Source organism: Orcinus orca, chromosome 14, assembly GCF_937001465.1.
Source record: "Orcinus orca chromosome 14, mOrcOrc1.1, whole genome shotgun sequence".
Lineage (NCBI taxonomy): Eukaryota > Metazoa > Chordata > Mammalia > Artiodactyla > Delphinidae > Orcinus > Orcinus orca.
In genome coordinates, this window is record NC_064572.1 from 32,501,729 (window position 1) to 32,522,726 (window position 20,998).

Consider the following 20,998-nt stretch of genomic DNA (forward strand, 5'->3'; position numbering starts at 1 on the left):
GTCCCAAAAATTCTTATATTTTAAAACCCATCCTACCACATCATAACAATTGAGGTGGCTACTGTAAAAACTAACAAATAAGTTGCAAACAACATAAGAAGCATTGGTGAGAATGTGGAGAAATTGGAACCCTTGTGGTGCACTGTTGGTGAGAATGGTGTAGTCGCTATGGAAAACAGTATGGCAGTTCCTCAAAAAATTAAAAAATAGAATTACCATTTGATCCAGCAATTCCACTTCTGGAGACTTAAAGAAATAGTTGTATATCCATATTCATAGCAGCATTATCACTATAGCCAAAAAATAGAAGCAACTCAAGAAAATATAATATATCCCTACAATGGAATGTTAATTCATCCTTTAAAAGGAGGGAAGTTCTGACACATGCTACAAGATGGATGAACCTTGAGGACAGTATGCTAAGTGAAGTAAACCAGACAAAAAAAGACAAATACAACATTGTAAATCAGCTATACTTCAATAAAAAATTAAATTAAAAAATTTTATGTATGACTGATTCACTTTGTTATAAAGCAGAAACTAACACACCATTGTAAAGCAATTATACCCCAATAAAGATGTTAAAAAAAAAAAAAAAAATTTTAAAAAGACAAATACTGTATAATTCCACTTATATGAGGTAACTTCATAATCAAATTTATCAAGATGGAAAATAGAATGGTGGTTGCCGGGACCTGGGGGGCAGGGTGAAATAGGAAGGTATTATTTAATAGGTATAGAGTTTCAATCTTGCAAGATATGAATGTAATTAATGCCACAGAACAGTACACTCAAAAGTGGTTAGGATGGTAAATTTTGTTATATGTATTTTACCACAATAATAATAATAATAAATTTTTAGAAGAGAAAATAAACTACTTATGTGATGGTAGAAGAATGGACCGTAGGCACCAGGAGACAATGCCTTGTCCATTCTATTCATTATCGTGTGTACTCAAACAGCGCCTGGGCTTGTTGTAACTACTTAGATATTGGATGAATAAACGATCATTAGAAAACAAATCCTCCTGCTAACTCCTGTAGCCCATTAGGGAACCCTACAAGATATGGAAAGTAGTGTTGGGAGGAATGGAGAGGAAAAAGTGGAGTCAAGTTCAAGGCCAGTTATTCCAGCCACACTTGAGCCAGGGAAGAGCCGGCTAAAAGGCCCTTGCCGAGGTTGGGAGGTTTCCCTGACTGGGAAGCAGATAGAAGCTGGCGCTCAAGAAACTGATCTCTGTCTGCGTCTGTTGGCCCCACCAGCCTCCCAGGGGCTCTCAAGAGGGACTGAGATGTTACCCGGGACTCCCCTCTCACTTCCCCACTCCTCAACAGTCACCATGACTTTTCCGTTAGGCCTCCATCGCACCTCTAACTGATCCTTCCTTTCTACCTTACTGCTACTGGCCTGTAGCAAAGTGGTTTCTAGTCTGTCTCCTCACCTCTAATCCTTCTCTCCTCCAACCCAAATTATACAAAGTAATCTTTCTAAAATCAGTTTTCATACTTTAACAAAATCAATAATGAGCCTCATTCTCTACCTACTAAAATCTAAATTTAGATATTTAGAGGACTCCATGGAACTCCATCCTTTCCCAACTGACAAGCAGGTGCTTCCTCTTACCCTACCTATCCTAGGATTTGGGGTGTTTTTTTTTCTTTTACTTTTTATTATGGAATATTCTAACATATGCAAAAGTAGAGAGTACAAAGGATCCCCTGTAGACCCATCCCGTAGCTTCAGCGTTTGTCAACATATGGTCAGTCTTGCTGCATCTGTACCCCAACGACTCCCTGACCCCAGACACTACCATTTTTTTGATTCATGGGCTTTTTAATTCTTTGTTTTCTTCCCTGATTTTCAAATAATATTTCTTATAAAAATGTCAAACATCACAAATATACAGAACAAAGAATGTGAAAGCCTCCCATAATCCCACATTCCTCAGATAATAATCATTGTTCATAGTTTAGTGTAGGTGTTTTTCAGATTTTTTTTGCTGTAAATATATTAACATATAAACTAGTTAATATTTTTCACAATATTAATAACCATATTTAATCTGGTTTGCAGATTGTTTTTCCATTTTAATAATATATCTTGGACAGGTTCCATATTAGATCATGTAGATCTGAGGCAGGAGACAGATGGGCCCCCAGGACAAATGGTTTGAGTTCGTTCCTTGTGGACAGATACTCCAAGACTGGAATAACAGGACAATTAAGAGAGGCGGCTGGGCCCTGCCCAGATACAAGATAAGAGACCACATATTCCTCATTCTCAAAGTCAGAAGACCTCTCCGACTACACATGTGCAGAAAGGCTCCTTGGAGGTCAAAAGGGAAGTGATTCCAGCTAATGCTCACTTACCTATAGGCCTCTTTGGTAGAATCCATCTTGGCTAAGAGATGCACGCGCACACATGGGAAAATCCTGAGCTATACCAAATACCGACTTTGAACCAGGCAAATCAAAATGACTGACCAAAGGAAACCCAGAAGAAATGCCCCATAAAAGTGATTCAGACTGCCATTAGGGGGCGACACTGTCTCTCTGAGCCCATCCGTGTGTCTATCCACACGTACTGTACTCTTTTTTTCTCTTAATAAATACTTTACTTGTTTCACTACTGTGGGAATTCTTTTTCAGCAAAGCCATAGGGCCAGGGCCTTGTCACTGACCACTGGTCTAGTGGCTACGATTTGGTGCTCTCACCACTGCGACCCGACCTCTATCACTGGCCGGGAACTGAAACCCTGCTTCAAGCTGCTGCAGGCTGAGGCCACCCGAGATCAGATCCACCTTGTTCTTTTTAACAGCCAGATTGTATTATACTATATGCTGTGCCATATTCTATCAGGTTGGCCAAAAAAGTTTGTTTCTGTAACATCTTAGGGAAAAACCCAAATGAAATTTTTGGCCAACCCAATATTTCACCAGCCCCTATAGATGGACAGTTGAGAGAGCAGTTTCCATCTTTTCATCGTTACAAAAAGGTTACAGTGAACATGCTTTTACATGTTTCTGCACTTGTGTAAGTATTTCTATAGGAAAGAGTCCCAGAAGTGGAATTGCTTGGTCCTCAGATGAAGGCATCTTAAGTTTAAACAGATGCTGTAAAATGTATGAAAAGTGTATAACAGTACTTATTTTGCCATATTCTTGCATATAATTAATCTTTCTCATCTTTGCCAAGCTAATAAATTTAAACAATTTCATTTTGATTTAAATTTTTAAAATTCTGAGTTTAAGCCTCTTTCCTTCTATTAACCAAGTATCAAAATTCCTGGGAGGGGGGGCTTCCCTGGTGGTGCAGTGGTTGAGAGTCCGCCTGCCGATGTGGGGGACGTGGGTTCGTGCCCCGGTCCGGGAGGATCCCACATGCCGTGGAGCGGCTGGGTCCGTGGGCTGTGGCCGCTGGGCCTGCACATCCGGAGCCTGTGCTCCTCAGCGGGAGAGGCCACAACAGTGAGAGGCCCGCGTACTGCAAAAAAAAAAAAATCCTGGGAGGGGGTGGATGGAGAAGGCGCGTTACTGGCAGAGGAAAAAGGGGGAGAGAGAGCCTGAGCCTGGAGAGGTGGGCAGGTTCTAGATGGCAGGTGTGTTGCGCTTCAGGTTGATATAGCTGCACTATACTACAAGTTAGAAGGTTCGAACCAAAGAGTGACGAGGTCCAGTTCTCTGCATTCAGACTTGGTGTCCTTGAGTAGAGCCTGAAAGCCCACAGCCTGCCTCTGCCTTTATTTCTGGGAGGAGACTTTCTCCAGAAAAGCCTGACTTCACACCACCAACCCCTTCCCCTCAGCCTTCCCCCTTCAAATGCACCAGGGCTCAAGCAGGGTTTCAGCCAGAGATGGTGGACTTTGGGCTCATCTGAAGATTGAGACACTTAAATCATTAGTGGAAGACACTTTTGTAAAACTGTAATACCTGAATTTCTATATTTCTCAATGTGTAAAATAATTAATAGCAACCAAAACTATTTTTTGCATAGGACCTGAATTCAGAAAATTCAGTGTGTAGCCACTAAATTCATCCACTTTGTCAACCAACATTTCCCAGAGGTTTCCTGAGTGGTACCAGGTATTGTTGCTAGATCCAGAGATACAAAGGAGAATAAGAGAGATTTGGAACAACTTCTATTTCAAAATAAACCGTCAATATCCAATATTATAAACAGATACAAAAAATAGAACTGACAAAAAGAGAATGAGTCAGCAAGAGAGACTCCCTGATCTGTGTTCAAAGGGATAAACACTAAATGCAAAAAAAAAAAAAAAAAAAAAAATTTTTTTACCATGTTTAAAGATTACCAAAAGGAGATAGTGCAAAAATACAGAAAATAATGTTTTAGACAGTCAGCTGCAAGTGAATATGAACTATAATGAAAAAAAACTTGTTTCAAAATGCAACTCATCTGATAACTTGGTTGTAATATACAACAATCATGAGCAATTAAAAATATTTTTATCAAAAATGTATAACCTGAATCTAATCTTAGAGAAACATCAGACAAACCCAAACTGAAGGAAATTCTACAAAACAACTGGCCGGTAATCTTTGAAAACATCAAGATCATAAAGACTAGGTTGATTAAAGATGTTAAAAATAAATAAATAAATAAATAAAAAGAAAAATAGTTTACAGTAAAAAAAAAAAAGACTAGGTTGAGGAACTCTTCCAGATTAAAAGAAATTAAGAAGACAAAACAACTAAATGCAACCAAGAATGGATCCTTGTCTGGGAAAGAAAAAGCTATTGAGGACTTTATTGGGGCAATTAGTAAAATTTGAATATGAACTCCAGATTAGATAACAGTAATTTAACAATGTTAAATTTTCTGAATTTAATAACTGTACTGTGATTATTTAAAAGGATGTCTTTACTGTTAGCAGCAAAGATGAAAATATTTAGGGGTAAAAGTCTACAATTTGCTCTCAAATAGTTCATTAAAAAGATAAAAATAGTATATATTGTATAGATAGTGATAAAGCAAATGTAGCAATAATAAGAACAACTGGTGAAAATAGATGAGGAGCGTTGGGAGTTCACGGAATTGTTTTTGCAACTTTTCTGTAAATTTGACTTTTTTTCAAAATAAGTGAAAAATAAAAAAGCCTTGGGAATTGCCTGGCTGTCCAGTGGTTAGGGCTCCGGGGATTAAGATTCCGCAAGCCACGCAGAGCGGCCAAAACAATAAATAAAAATAAAAAAGCCTTTAAGATATGTAAAGATATAAAGAAATTTCTCTGTCTTTAGAGAGACATCTCTGAAGATGTCTCTGGTATGGGAGGGTTATTGTTTAGACTGGGTCCATCATGCTTTCTGGGAAGAAGGGGCTAACCATTCGAGTAAAGCAGAATTGGATGCCCTAACACAGCCCTCTGATGTCCCTTGTTCATGGAGTGCAGCTGTTAGAAAAGAAACGATACCAATGGCTGAGCTCCAAAATGAAATCAGCTTTGGGGACAAGGTTTATCTTTGTACCTCTGCCCAATTTTGCCCCTGAACAGCAAGCAGTATGTGAGACCCTGGCAGCAATTCCTAACCTGGCCCACCTCTGCCAAAGGCTGAAAGTTGTCTGTACTCTCTTCCTTTTCCTTTTTTTTAAACTTGAATTTTCCTGTTCCTTCCCCATGAGGCCAGGAATGCTCTGAAGTTTCCATAGATTGGAGTTAATCATTTGCATAACACAATCTGGGCCACCCTGTTCTTTTCTGGTGGAAAGGAACTTTGCTTTTCCTTGTAGGTCCCTGAGAAGATAAGTTGTGGGTCTTCTGAAGCTGCCCCAGGCCCTGCGGATGGAGATTTGCCCACCAGCTCGCTCAGCAGGGAGCCAGAGAACAGTGAGTCCCCCGCGGGCTGGGAGAGTCTGTCCTGCTTGGGGCTAGACTGGGTGGGACTGGGCCAGGTGGGAGGCTGTGGGTGGACTTGTCAACTCTGTGTGACCTTGAACGTTGAGGCTACTCCTCTGAGGCTGGGATAATATCTTGAAAATTCACTACATTTTCATTACAAGTTGACCATGACTGTTTCATGGAAGAAGCTGATAGGTCAGGAGAATATTTTTCCCTTGTGTACTATGCAGATTTACCTAGGAGGCATGGGTTCTTGGCACTCACTCACTAAGTGGAACTACAGTCACTAACCAGGTATCTTTTGGGTGCTTGCCAGAGGTTCAAGTGGTCAGGGTCCCTGCCCTTAAGGAGCTCAGAGAGAGGGAGAAGCGTCAATGTGTTAGGACAATACACTGTGTCATAGCAGAGAAAGAGCAATTACCTAGAACCTTGACAATATGTTTTTTTATTTTAAAGCTGAATGGCAAAAGCCACAAAAAAATTAAAAGATAAGTGATAAACTAAAGGAAAAGGATTTGCATATGTGTCAACTGAAGAGCTAAATGAATGCAAAAAAAAAAAAAAAAAAAAAGGCCTATTACTCAATAGAAACTGAGGCCAAAGCAGACAATTCAATGAAAAGGAAACACAAATGGCTGTTAAACATATGAAAAGGTGTTCAACCTCACTCATAATAAGAGAAATGCAAATTGAAATTTCTACAGGATACCACTTTCACCTTGGCCAAAAACGAAGGTTGATAATGTTGTTGTGGAGAGCTGCAGAAACAGGCCCTCTGATATTTCTGTCAGAGTGTGCACTGGAACAACCTCTGTGGGGCAAGTTGGCCATAGCTGCAAATTTTTAAATGCACATCTTTGACCCAACAATTCCAATGTTAGGCACTTATCTTGCAGACACGTGTATCTTGCGAAATGTTACACTGTTAAGTGAAAAAAGCAAGGTACAGAACCGTGCATTATCATATGCTATTGTTACCAAGTCCAAGCTCACTCTGCTCACCTCACGACAGGCCAATAAATTGGAGACGAGGTGTGGAGGCAAGGAATACGACTTTATTTGGAAAGCCGGCAGACCGAGAAGATGGCAGACTAGTGTCTCTGAAAAACCATCTTATTGGGGTTTGGATGTCAGTTTCTTTCATAGCACAGAGAAGGGGAGGAGATGAGGAAGTAAAGTAAAAAGGTCATAAGTTTTGCAAATATCACCTGGAATGGGCAGCCTTGGGGAGGGGATGTGTTAATTTCTTCTTTCTGTAGCCATCCACAGGTGGAACAGGGTCCGGATATTTCCCTGAACAAAGGCACTTTGGTTTAACATGCAGGCAGAGGGGCAGGGTTCCCCAAGGCAGGCCATTATGTATAGACAGTATCCTTTTAGTGAACAAAAGAAGCTGAAAGCAAAGGTTAAAGTAAAAGAAACAGGTCCAACATGTAATCGGATTTGGCTCTTCCCTGTTATACTATCAATCGAGTTTATATCTAAAACCACGTGGCTGTACCATAACTTTCTTAACTTTTCCCCTAATGCTGGGTGCGGTGTTTCCATGTTTTTATGATTATAGGTAATGCTGGATAGACATCTTTTGTGCATGAATCTTTGCCTACATTTCAGATTATTCCTTTAGGACAGTCCAGATTACTGCCTCAAAGAGAATTTATGATAACAACCACTACAGCTACCATCCCTGTTTGTTAAGCAGCCTGTATTTTTTCCTTTCATCCTCACAACAGCCCTGTGAGGTAGGGAGAAGCATCCCATTTTTCTCATCCTTGAGGAAAGGGGCTTAAAGGAGGCCAAGTGACTTGTCCTGGGGTGCACAACTGGAATGGTGAGGATCAGGACTCACATCTGCTTGACTCCCACGCCCCAGCTTTAGAGTCCGCTCAACTGCGTGGGGCATTTTTAAGGCTCTTGATAAACGTTGTCAAATTACTTTCCAGAAACTTCGCATCAGTCTACGGTCCCGGAGAGAGTGCTAAGCTTGCCACACCCAGGCCAATGTGGGGGGATTCCATATTTTCATTTTGCTAATTCAGAAGGGAAGAAAAATAGGGTCTCACATGTCTTTTTTTAAATATAAATTTATTTATTTGTTTATTTTTGGCTGCATTGGGTCTTTGTTGCTGTGCGCGGGCTTTCTCTAGTTGTGGCGAGCGGGGGCTACTCTTCGTTGCAGTGCGCGGGGCTTCTCACTGCGGTGGCTTCTCTTGTTGCGGAGCACAGGCTCTAGGCGCACGGGCTTCAGTAGTTGTGGTGCACGGGCTCAGCTGCTCCGCGGCATGTGGGATCTTCCCGGACCAGGGATCAAACCCGTGTCCCCTGCATTGGCAGGCGGATTCTTAACCACTGAGCCACTCAGGGAAGCCCCTCACATGTCTTCAATAACTAGTAGTTCTGAACATTTTTCATAGGTTTATTAGCTATTTGTACTTTTCCTCTTTTTTTAACTGTTCATGTTGGACTATGTATTATTTAAAATATATCAAACTTTCTTTAAAATGTATCATGTCAATTCTTATCTAGTCTCAGTCAAAACACTGGCTCATGTGGGCAAAAGTGGCAGCCGAGGCAAGGTGGTGGGTTGTTCCAGCTCCTGTGTCCTTGGCTTTACACGGGAGGTCCAAATCCAGGAGGTTTATGGGACCTCCGTGGGAGAAATCGGGCACATTCAGATTGAGAAAGGTGGCAGCAAGGAGTTGGATGTGATGCTTAAAAAAACCCACACTACAATGTCCCAGCTACGTATTTATTGCTTTCTGCTAGAGCAATAAATGTCTGGGGTCATCCTCACTGAAATGGATCTTTCCTTCTGCATGATGGCTGATGTCAGGCTGGTGATGACGCTCTGGCTGGCACCCCCCAGAGGCAGGCACATTTTCAGCACAGACAGAGCTCCTCCAGGTGGGAACCTGCCAGTTTCCAGAACCTTCTGCCTGATTTCCTTTCTTCCTTCTGTGCAGGCCACTGGGGTCATGTCCAGCCGGAGGAAAAATGCTGGGCGCGGGCTCCCCGATGGCGGAGGCACAGAGGCCACGCCAGGCCCAGGTCCTGCCGGGCTGGCCCTTCCCGGGGAGGTGGTGGCGCAGGGCGTGGGGCTCCCCGAGGCAGCCCGGCGGGGAAGGGAGGCCGAGGCACCGGGCACAGGGAGGGCTCCTATCAGCGCCTGCTGCTCGCTGCAAGTTTGGTGCGCCTGACAGCGGCCCTTCAGCAGGGTGAATTCTTTCAGAAAGGGACTCATTCACACGCTGCCAAGACATCCGCGGCCTAGTCTTGAATTCACACAAAAAATTAAAAACGGAACAGCAGCCGGGCTAATTTAGCAACTTGCAGAGATGCCCCTGATGCTCCTTCGCGCCGAGAAGGGGCCTTCCGCCTCCGGGAGGTCTCACCGGAGTTATTTTGAGTACTGCGACTCTGGGCCTGCCGGTGACAGCTGAGTGACTTAGCTGGCACCGTGGGACGCTGAATGACAAAGGCACAGAACATCGCCCGGTGGCTGGCAGGTGAGGCCGCGGCGGGCGCGACTTTGCGCCCAGGAGCCTCCGCCCCAGCACCCGTCTGCGGAAGCTTCGTGTCCTCGCTCGCGGCGTCGCTCCTTCCTCCTCTCTCTAAAAAAGCTCTTGTCGGAATTAAATGAGAGGCTTTGGCACGCCGAAAAGTGGTTGTTCCGGAGTCCTCACGGCCTGGAAGTGGTCGGGCCTCTGGCCTCCCTGAGGCCTGGCCTGGGCGGTTCTTCTTTGTCACTGCCAGCAGCACCTTCTCTTTCTCCGTTCCGTCGAGTGCCAGGACTCTTTGCTTCTGCCTCAGAGGCCGCTTTGCCTTCCGAGCCTCCTGCCTTCGCGCCTTCCCTTCCTTGGTGGAGCCAGCCTCCTCTCTGGCCAAGAGCCTCCGGCGTCGGTGCCTGGGTGAGGTCATGGGTGCCGCAGTGTAGCTTCTGGTTTGCGGGAGGGCGCCATGTGGGCAGTGTGAGGAGGGCAGGTTGCTCAGTACCTGCCTGGACTCCTCAACAGCCCCGCGGGACCACCCTCATGGGGCAGTGGCTGTAGCCCTGGGCTTTGAGTTCAGACCTCACTGACAGGCACGGAAAGGGAATTCTGACCTCCTGCCAACCACTCAATACCTCAGGGCCACAGTTTCCTTGTCTGTAAAATGGGGGATAATAGCAGTATTTAAAAAGGATTTTTGTGAGGGTCAAATGAGCCAATTCAGGGAAATCACTTAGCCCTGTAAGTACTCCATAAGTGGTAGCTATTATTAATAATATTGTTAGGCCAAGCACTCAAAAGCCATGCTCAGCCAACATGCTCCCGCAGTCCACTTCAACATCCCTTATTCCCCCACTGTTTATCCTAAGAGGTTTTGAGTAGAGCCACAGAATTACACAACACCATGCCCAACGATTGAGTCCCCTACTCCTTTAATTGACAGGAACAAAATGCACTTCTCCTAGCCACCTTGCAAATCAGCTCCTAGGTCGTTTGTCATTTCTTAGAGCTCCAAGAGTAGGCCAAGAAGCTGCAAAAAGGGCACTGAATGGACTGGGGCAGAATTTCTTTCCCTTAAGAAGCAGACATTTTTCCATTTTTGAGTTTCAACAAACTCAACTTACAGTGGTGACAAAGTTAATTATTTGGAAGCCAAAAAGCTAATCACTAAGGTGATTCCAACTTACTTCTACTGTGTTCAGAAACACAGTAGATTCTAGCCTGAGAATGACACTACCGCCCCAGGCTTTCACAGCTTTTTTGGTTTGTTTTTTTTTTTTTTTTTGCAGTACGCGGGCCTCTCACTGTTGTGGCCTCTCGCGTTGCGGAGCACAGGTTCCGGACGCGCAGGCTCAGCAGCCATGGCTCACAGGCCCAGCCGTTCTGCGGCATGTGGGATCTTCCCGGACCAGGGCACGAACCTGTGTCCCCTGCATTGGCAGGCGGACTCTCAACCACTGCGCCACCAGGGAAGCCCCACGGCTTTTATTTAATGAAGAAACTGATCCACTTTTTAATTCTCTTCATCTCACCAACAGTTTTACTAAAGCATTCTGGGGGAAGTCCAACATAATGTGATATATCTGATATACCACGGCCAATGGGCAGTCAGCTGGGGTGCTTGGAGAAAAGGATAATTAGGAGGGAAGTGCTTTTACCTCAAGGACACAGTTACTGAGATTTTAAAAAGGTATTTGTAAAGTACTGCATTTAGGGAATATATTAATTTAGGTTCTCCAACTCTACTACCTGCTGTAGTAGACAAACTTCAACACACATCTCTTCGGCTTAACACAACAAAATTTATTTCTCCTGTTACACATTCAAACCAATTGTGGGATTGGGGGAATCTGCTCCATTCATTCACTCAGGGGTCCAGGCTGATAATGGCTCTGCCGAATTGTACAATGGCTTCTCATCTGTAAACACATGGCTTCTGAGATGCTTCTGCAGAGAAAGAGAGAATGGAGAACAACCACCCTGGTTCTTAACTTCCTTGACCCAGAAGTAGTACATACCACTTCTGCTAATAGTCCATTGGCTGAAACTAGCCACATGATCTAACCTAACTGAAAAGAAGGCTATGAAAATAGGGGAGGATAGGTAATACTTGGTGAACACTAATCTCTCTGCCATAGGTTGAGATACTACAAACTACAATAAATTGAACTTGGAGTTGTTATTTTAGGTCATCAGTTGTGATTCAGGAAACAAAACAGGAGCCATTATAGACTATTTACTAAAGGTTATCATTCGATGTGTGGCATTGCAATGGAAAGAAAATGGAAGATATCAGTCCCAACCAGTAGATATGCCAAGTCACTTCAGCCGCTGAAGTGAGCCACATGGAGCAGAATAATAGGTCACAAACTCCAGAAGTGGGTAGGTAAAACAGTTGTGGGAGTAGAGAGAGTGGTTTCAAGTATCTCTCTCTCCCTCTCTCTCTCTCTCTCTCTCTCTATATATATATATATATGTGTGTGTGTGTGTATATATATATACACATACACATAGCAGAGAAAAACCAAATGTAAAATATAATAAATGTAGTATATAATAAATAAAACACACCCACTGATCAAATGCTGAAACGTTAAATGTTTAAAGACACTCCCCAACAAATACATAGCTTAGAAAAAGTGGTTTTAGATTAGGTAACAGGAAGTACAATTTTACAGTGGTTAGGGAATGTATTCATCCAACCATCATATATTTAATGAATGCCTATGATGTATATCACACTATACAAGAAATATTTAAACTTATGAGGTTTACAGTCTAATTTATGAATTTTATAAGAGGTTTTAGATAAGCAGATAACAGATCCTTAACCTTTTTACTCAACATAATTTTTTTTTTTTAGTTGCGGCATGTGGGCTTCTTAGTTGTGGCATGCAAACTCTTAGTTGCGGCATGCATGTGGGATCTAGTTTCCCGACCAGGGATCAAACCCGGGCTGCCTGCATTGGGAGCGCAGAGTCTTACCCACTGGACCACCAGGGAAGTTCCATCAACATCATTTATTAATACCATGTGCAACGCAATTTGGGGAATATAAAGATAAACCCAATCCCAACTCTGAAGGAGTTTCTGGCCAAGGTTGTTATGATCAAGCTCAACCATGGTCTCCCACAAGCAGTCTTGTTACTAATACCGGGAAAGATATGGAGCTGGTTAAATGGCTCACCAGGCTGATCCTCTTGGCCGTCTTTGGGATGTTTTTAACTTGCTAACTTGAATGATTGGATGTGGACTGAATTGAGGACCTTATAGATGAAAAGGCTAATTCAGGCCCTCTGTCTGCAGTTCTGTTAAAAAATTGGAGTATTTCCAGACATGGAATGATTATCATACATGCAACCTGTCTGAGAAGTCTCAATATCCTAGTAAGTCCTAGTAAGTTGCTTTTTACTACTTCAGTTTCCCTAGCTGAAAATTTTACTGCAAACTTCAGTCACAACAGAAATATTGACTGAGGTAAAAAATTAGAATACACACCAACAGATTATATTTCAGTGTAAGGACCTACAACTAATTCTCCCCCTTCCCCTCCTCTTTTTCTTTTTTTATTTTAAAGATTTATTTATTATTTATTTTATTTATTTTTGGCTGTGTCGGGTCTTAGTTGCAGCATGCGGGCTCTTCCTTGTGGTGCGTGGGTTTCTCTCTAGTTGTAGAGTGCAAGCTCCAGGATGCATGGGCTTTGTAGTTTGCGGCACGCGAGCTCTAGCTGAGGTGTGCTAGTTGCGGCCCACGGGCTTAGTTGCCCTGCGGCATAGTGGGATCTTAGTTCCTTGACCAGGGATCGAACCCTCCTCGCCTGCATTGTAAGGCAGATTTTTTGCCACTGGACCACCAGGGAAGTCCCCCTCTTTTTCTTTATTATCCACACTTTCTATGACAGATATGTATAAAAATGTTATAATTTTAAAATGCGGTAGGAAATAAAGAAAGGTATTCAGCAGTTTCACTCTTTTATCAATTGTTTAGACACTTTACATACAAGAATGATGACCTTTTGGGAATCACAGGGTAAGCCAATAATAAATTACAGAGAGCAGAGATTTGTAATTTACTGTTTAAATATGTTGTAGGATTTGGGGCCTGGCCAAGACTTTAGAGATGATGTAAAATAACTCTCTTGATTTAATCTATTCATTAACAAATATTTATTAAGCATCTGCTATGTACCAGGCATTGTACTAGGCTCTGAGGACAAAACTGTCCATACGGGGCTTACTGTCTCATTGAAAACCTGACTTTTAAGACATTGCCACTCTGTGATTTGTCCAAGGACACATATTAGTTGGTGGCAGAGATGGATAAAAATCTGGTACCTACTTTTATTTTGGTGCTCTCTTCCATATTCCTTTGCCACTGCCCTTCTGAGCTATATATTTTCTTTCTGTATTAAAGATAGAATAAGAGAAAACCATCTTCAATTAATTGAGCACACTGAGTTGGGCATATTGGAGAAAATTGTTAATGATTAGATTGAACATGATCTATATACTTCTTACCCCTGGAAAAGTGTAAAATAGTCCAGTGATTCCTAAATGCATTCTGGTCGGGTAGCCAGACTCAGAGGTAAAGTTTCACTCTCTGCCTTGAAATGGAAAAAAAAAAAAAAGAGGAAGAGAGAAAATGTACATGTTGATGTAGAGTTATTCACTTTCATTTCATGGGCGGGACTATCCCTTATTCAGAGAGTTCTTTCTTTTATGGAATGATGCAGATAGTGGATGGCAATTAGTTCTTTTAAAAGATGTCCTTAAAAATAAATAAATAAAATAAAAGATGTCCTTATTATCAAAATTAAAAGTTGGCAACTTTGTCATTTTCCCCAATTTCAAAATCCAAAGGACTGGGAATCATTAAATTAAATATTGGGGTAGTTCAGTTTTTCTTTGGTATAGCCTAGTGCTAAAAACCGCGTCTTTATTAAGACTCCCTTAAGTCTCAAAACAATATCAAAAACATCCCTGAGAACTCTGTCCTCTCAGCAACATTTAGCTAATTTTATGATCTTTTACCACCCTCCTGTCTTCTTCAGAATTTCTCACTTGATGCTGAGGCATCCTCCTGGTAAATATAAACCAGTGGTTCTGTACTGTGATTGCACAAAGTGCTTAAAAAAGAATACTGATAATCAGGCCCCACCCCCAAATATTCTTAAGTGCCCTGAGGTGGGACTTGGTGCTAGGCAGATTCAAAAGTTCCTCAGGGCTGCCCTGGTGGCGCAGTGGTTGAGAGTCCGCCTGCCGATGCAGGGGACGCGGGTTCGTGCCCCGGTCCGGGAAGATCCCACATGCCGCGGAGCGGCTGGGCCCGTGAGCCATGGCCGCTGAGCTTGCGCATCCGGAGCCTGTGCTCCACAACGGGAGAGGCCACAACAGTGAGAGGCCCAGGAGCCTGTGCTCCACAACGGGAGAGGCCACAACAGTGAGAGGCCCACGTACAGCCAAAAACAAACAAAAGTTCCTCAGGTGATTCTAATGTGCAGCCAGGGATGGGGAACCACAGGTGTGGATGGCGTTTATTAAGTAGCTTCTATGTGTCAGGCTCTAGGGCAGTTGTACAGATGAACAAACCGGGCTAAGCAGTAGAAAAAAGCTCATTAGGAAAACAGACTGGCAAAATGTGACAACAGAGTGTAATAAGTGCTTTCTTTTATTCCGTAATTCAACAAATAATAACAGAGCACTTAACAAGTGCCAGAGCTGGAGTAAAGTTTTGCTTCAAGTCCTGTGGGCTACCTGCAGAGACCAGGGAAACTTAACAAAGAGCCTGCAGCCAAGCAGGGATTTGGAGGAATCTTTTTCCAAGGTCTTCGTCAGATAAGCTAAAGAGGGCGAGCAGGGCTGCAGAGGGAACAGCGTGTGCTGGGCCTGGAGGAGTGTGTGGGGCTGGGAGAAGCCGGAGATGAGATAATGGTTGGGTGCAGATGTGCATAGCCGTAGAGGTAGACTGAGGAGTGTAGACTTGGTCCAGAATGCATATAAAAGACACTAAAGGTTTTTTTAGCTGGAACAAATGGGGTAAGAGTGCAAAATACTGCTATTTAAAACAATGCATGCTTCTCATACACATTTATAGCTTGGATTTGCTAGCTTACTTAAACGAATGGTTTGACTGATCATCCCCCACCCCCTTTGCCCTTGACTGACAAAACCGCACTGTGACCTTGTTAGGATACAGTTTCCAGTCGTGTGGCAGGTGGAAGGACAGTATAGACCAATGGTTTTTAAGTGACTAATTGAATGTGAATAGAATTCATCATGGGCTGTGGCCTGGACAAATCAGTTCAGGGTCCCCGCTTGCTGCCTCCCTTACCCAATTTCTTTCAGAAGGACTTGTTAGTGAGTCTATGGATGTGATCCCTCTTATCAGAGTATTTGTCTGAGTTGCTTCAGAGCAGGTAAGCAAACCCAAAAGATCAAACCCTCCAGGTTCCCTTCAGCTCCTGAAGCTACTCTGCATTCTTTTTTATCCTTCCTCAGGACTCAGGGACAAATAGGTCAGACCATGGAATCATCTCAGTACTAGGGACTATAACCTTCTGGCTAAGAAGCTCACAAAAGAAACATTCCTTTGCAGTTGGGAAAGAAGGGGATTCAGCCTAAGCCAGTGGTTATGGTCATAAGCTTCAAGCCAAGTCATGGGCTAAAAATGTAGATTTGGGAGCCTCACTATAGACCTACTGAATCAGAATCTGGGGTTAGGCCAAGGAACCTGTGTTTTAAGCACTCATTCCCAGATTATTTTGATGCCACTGATCTGTGGACCACACTGAGCAGTTCTGGTTGGTGCCCATTGGCAACTATTTTGGGGGAGGGAGGAGGACTGGTCAGATGGGCCCCTGGATTCGCAATCCTTCAGTACAGTCAGCTTTTAAATTTTGCACTATGCTTGGTTTTCAATTCAAGTTATTTCTAGGTTAACTTCTTAATTGAGCTGTTTAGCTCAGCCAAGGATTTGAGATACCACAGATAAAGAGAGAGGTTTAGGAGGAAGCATTAAGTATCTCCAGCTGTGTCTCTGTTATCCTTTCCAGCCCCACTTATCTGAAGAGCCAGGATTTCTCAAAGGACAAGTAACCTTGGAGGGAAGTATCATTGGGAAAGCAACACAGTACCTTTCCTTGCCATGCCCATTAGAGAACTATGTTTGTTAAGAAAAGAACCTCAAAAGACACATCAAGATGTTGTATAAAGATACTTCCCTCTTCTGTGTTTGCCAGCTCCTGGGATTACAGGAGCACAAGTTTAGACAAATAAGACCCATTTCTATCTAAGGTATCTGTTCAGGTCTTGATGCGCTGGAAATCCATGTGGCTAACTCATTAGTGATAACAAGTGTTAGATGCTCATAAATCTTCCACAATTCATTGGCTGAAGACATCTTAAATGTGGACTTATGGGTTTTATTGTCTTTGGTTGCTTCTTTAGCATACTCTGAGTGTACAGATTTGGGGTTTTGAAACTTGTTTTTAATTAAGACATGGTTTATTTTTATTGCTTGAGATAAAATGCAGGCTGGGAGACTCAAATCTAAGTTACAAAATAAAGTGCATCTGGGCAGACCATAGGAAAAAAGATAGAACATAAAGGCTGAAGTGTGTGCCAGGATTCTCAAGTTTACTTAGTAATTTCTTGGGGAATAAAAATCCCAGCACCTGCATTATTAAAAAAAAGCACACCTTATAAATGTCCTTCTCTTTGAAATACCTAAATGAACTAGACTGAATTATAAACTAATGGCTTGTAAAAATTCACCTTGAGTCAGCTACTGAAGATACTAAATAAAAGAGGTAGAGACTCTGAGGAAATCCAACCTGCTGCTTGTTTGTTTTATCAGTAATGTAACTCAAAAGTAGCCAAGCCAATGGCGGATGGTGGAGCTTTCCCTGTGTTTTGTTTCCCTGAGCTGAGCCCGTGAATACCAAGATTTAATCTAAAGAGGTTTGTGTTTTAAAAACTAACAACCAAGTAATAAAACACCTATAAAAGGGATTTATAATGGAACCAGTGACAGTTTTGAGTGTAGTATTACAACTCTTCTGCTCCCCCTCTCCCTTTTTCTATCCTTTCATGCAACTCTGTGCCCTTTGTCTTAGCTCCTTTCTCACCTTGCTGCCAGGAAGCATATCAGTAGGGGCAGCTCACACTCCAGAGAAGCAGACCATCTTTAAAAAGTGAAGTGTGTGCTGAGCTCTGCATTTGATGACTGCGCTGTGCTGCTTGTTTTGTTTGAGATAAGTTGCTCTAACAAAGTACCTACCTAGTGTGTACAGTGGTTTCTAATGGGAAGTTGAAGATGCTGCTGTTGCAGTGTCAGTGCCATGAGGATGCTAGAGTCAACCAGGGGACTCCTCTCCCTGGGACCATGTGTCACCCTGCCAGGGCCCAAGATAGCCCTGGGACAGACTTCAGTCAACAGGTGGCTTTCCACCTAGGCCACCATGCCTGAAACTTGGTTCTTTTACAAAGCCATAGTTCTCCTCCCCCTCACCAAGAAATGGCGCCTCGGAAGGGAAACTTCGTACTCAAACTCTGTAGGAGCCATTTCTCGAGCCTACTTTTTCTATTTTCAGAGGTTTCCCCTGCCAGCATCCCACCCATCTCCGGGAAGAACGAGGGACTCTCTTTTCACAGTCTGGAGGGCGATGGGAGGCATGTGGGCAGCGTAAGAGTGGCCTCGCCTGGGCGGCCAGAGGAGTCCCCAGCCTCCCTCTTGTGGGCCTCAGGAACTCGGGGGGCCCAGGGGAAGCCTGGAAAACCGAACTTCGCCATCAGCCTTCCTTCGAGCGCTGGCTAGAGGAGAGGGGGAAGGGCCCCCCAGCCGTCTCCCCCCGCCCCCCAGCCCCTCTGCCATCCGGCTACACCGCCCAAGAAAGCACTGAGAACGCAGCTTAGAGCTCTCCAGCTCCTCGCAGGCCGGGAGAGGGCATCTTGAGGGGCAGCTTCCCCCTCTAGCCCGCGTGTGACATCCCCACTCCCACCCAAGGATGCCGCCGCCGTGCCCTGTCCGCAGTCGCTGAATGTCACTGCTCCCTCTTCCTCCTGATCAGGGTAGACACAGCTCCTGAGGCATCCCCCCACCCCAAAACTGCCGCGATTGCCCGAGGGTACAAGGCCCGGGCGGAGGACGAAGTTTGGGACCCACAGCGGCGGGAGGGGGGGCGCGTTGGCGAGGACCGCACCTCTTAGTCCCAGCCCTGGCGGGCACACTCCCCGCCCAAAACGGCCCAGGCGTCCCCATCCTCCCGCGGACACCGGCATCCCCGCCCTCCCCCGAGGGCGGCAAGCGGAGCCCCCCAGGGCGGAGGCAGGTACCCCCGGGGCGGGGACTGGGGCGGGCGGGGTCCAGGCTGCGCCCCCGGCCGGGCCGGGCGGGCTAGCTGGCGGCGCGGGGGGAGCGGGGCTGGGCGGCGCTGCCTCGGGCTCTGTGCGCTGCAGCCCGGAGCCGAGGAGGAGGAGGCGGAGGAGGAGAAGGAGGCGGCGGCGGTGGGTCCCGGGCGGGGGGAGCGCGGCGCTGCGGACCCGGGCGGCTGGCAAAGGACGAGGCGGAGGCTGAGGAAGGCAGCGGGGAGACCCGGGCTGCAGCAACAAAGGGCAGCAAGCGATTGGCCGGGCTGCAGGCGAGGTTAGCCGGGGACCGGGGTGGCTGGAGGCAGCGGCGAACGGTGCACGTGCTTGCAGACACTGGCGAGTGTGCAGCCGGGGGGGTGCACGCCCGGCGGGTAAAGGCTTGCTCCCCCTCGGCATGGGATGGCGAGGAGGGTGCAGCTACATCGTACTGCCCGCACCCGGCCTGAGGCTTGCAGGATAGGGGTGCGTGGGGGGTAAGGATGCGAGCCAGGGGGCGGGCGAGTAGTCGCCCGGGACGGGACGGGAGAGGGTGGAGGAGGGGGCGGGATGGAACGCTCCAGGAGGCGCGCCCGTCCGCGCGCTCCACCGCAGGAGCTGGCGACTGAGAACCTCGAATTTTAACTTCGCGTGCCCGCCCGCGCGCGCCCGCCCGCGCCCACCCCTAAATCCTGCGGCCGCCGCCAGCGATCAGCTCTCACACAAACTTTAGCTGCGGGCTAGGGGCTTTGGGGTTGTGGGGGAGGGGAGAGGGACTAGGCCCTCTGATTGGCGTTGTCTGCAGCCAATAAGACCAAGCGCCTCTCCTGCGAGTAGACCCAATCCATTTCTAGAGGTAGAAGGGGCGGGTAGGTGGAAGTAGAGGTGGCGCGGTGTCTGGGAGAGAGAAAAAGGGCTGGACCAATAGGTGCCCAGAAGAGGCGGGCCCAGAGGTCTGTTGATTGGTACTAGCAGTGGACCCTCCCCCGGGGTGGTACCGGAGGGGGGTATGATGGGTCGAGGGGTGTGGCTATGCGGAGGCGAGATGACCGGCAGGATCCTACCCCAATGGGCTGCAGAGTGGTTACTGTGTGGGTGACGGACAGACCCTTAGGCCAACGGGTGGCCCTAAGTGTCTGCGGTCTAGCCCAATGGCGCAGCGCCGGGGCGGGGCCGCAGCTCGGGTTTAATGAGACTCCATTGGGCTGTAATCAGTGTCATGTCGGATTCATGTCAACGACAACAACAGGGGGACACAAAATGGCGGCGGCTTAGCTCCTACCCCTGGCGGCGGCGGCAGCGGTGGCGGAGGCGACGGCACCTCCTCCAGGCGGCAGCCGCGGCTTCTTTCTCAGGCAGCGGCAGCGCCCCCAGCAGGTGCGGTGACGGTGGCGCGCGGCCAGGTCTGTCACCCACCCCGCGCGTTCCCAGGGGGAGGAGACTGGGCGGGAGGGGAGCGGGCGGGGGGGATATCGGGGGCTTGTGACGCCCCTCCCACAGGCCTCTGCGCGAGGGTCACCGCGGGGCCGCTCGGGGTCAGGCTGCCCCTGAGCGTGACGGTAGGGGGCGGGGGAAAGGGGAGGAGGGACAGGCCCCGCCCCTCATCGAGGCCTCCAGGGCAAGGGGCGGGGCTCGAGGATGGAGGAGGCGGGGCGATATGGGGTGGGGGCGGGGCTCGGGTGGTCGGAAGGCGGGGGTTTGGAGGGGTTTTCTGAGTGGGAGAGACCCAGTAGGATCGGTGGGGGGCCAGTGAGTGTCTGGGAAGTACACGCCCAGTGAGGGGGTGGGTGGGAGGGGAAAGTGGAGGTGTGCAGGCAGGTGCAGAGGGGAGAGAGGGGAGAGTGGGAAGAGTGCAAAATTGGAGATGTGGAAGGGGAACCGAGGGGCAGGTGAAATGGTGCAGAAGGGTGAGATTACAGTTATCTGGGGGCAGAGTAAGAATGGATTTGGGTGTGGTAGATGTGGAGTAGTGTTGAGAAAGCGATGCAAAGTAGATATTGGATTGGAGAAAGTATTGGGGAAACTGAGAAACATGTACAGTTACTGTGCTGGGAAGGAGGTATGTGGGTGAATTGGCATGTTGGAATAGGAAGGTTTGCTAGCTTTGGGGAATAGGAAGCATTAAAAAAAAACATGGAGGGATGGGACGGATATTCTTGGGAGGCTCTGAAAGGTAAGACAGCACAGCAGACTTAAATGTGAAGTGAGGCTACTTAGAACTTAGATATACGCAAAATATATCTAGCAGAAAATCTCATGGGGTCAGGGGATTGGAAAGGGTGACAGGTGTGAAGAAAGATGGGTG

General features: G+C 46.2%; 1 protein-coding gene and 1 long non-coding RNA gene across 3 annotated transcripts in view; one reads left to right on the forward strand and one right to left on the reverse strand.

The window, feature by feature from the left end:
• Positions 1–11,050: 11,050 nt before the first annotated feature.
• LOC125961095 (uncharacterized) lies at positions 11,051–20,044 on the reverse strand. 2 transcript variants are annotated; one of them, XR_007471408.1, is made up of 4 exons: positions 19,976–20,044; positions 13,867–13,952; positions 13,688–13,751; positions 11,051–11,293 (listed from the first exon to the last, which is right to left on the reverse strand). It is a non-coding gene; the product is annotated as an uncharacterized LOC125961095 (long non-coding RNA). The 2 variants fall into 2 exon arrangements; XR_007471409.1 differs by having other exon boundaries at positions 11,053–11,293; positions 13,867–13,948; positions 19,976–20,011.
• Positions 19,775–20,998, forward strand: part of KAT6B (lysine acetyltransferase 6B) — a 181,681-nt gene continuing 180,457 nt past the window's right edge. The window contains 1 exon segment of the mRNA XM_004273083.3: positions 19,775–20,096. The gene's annotated coding sequence lies outside the window, so the exon portion shown is untranslated.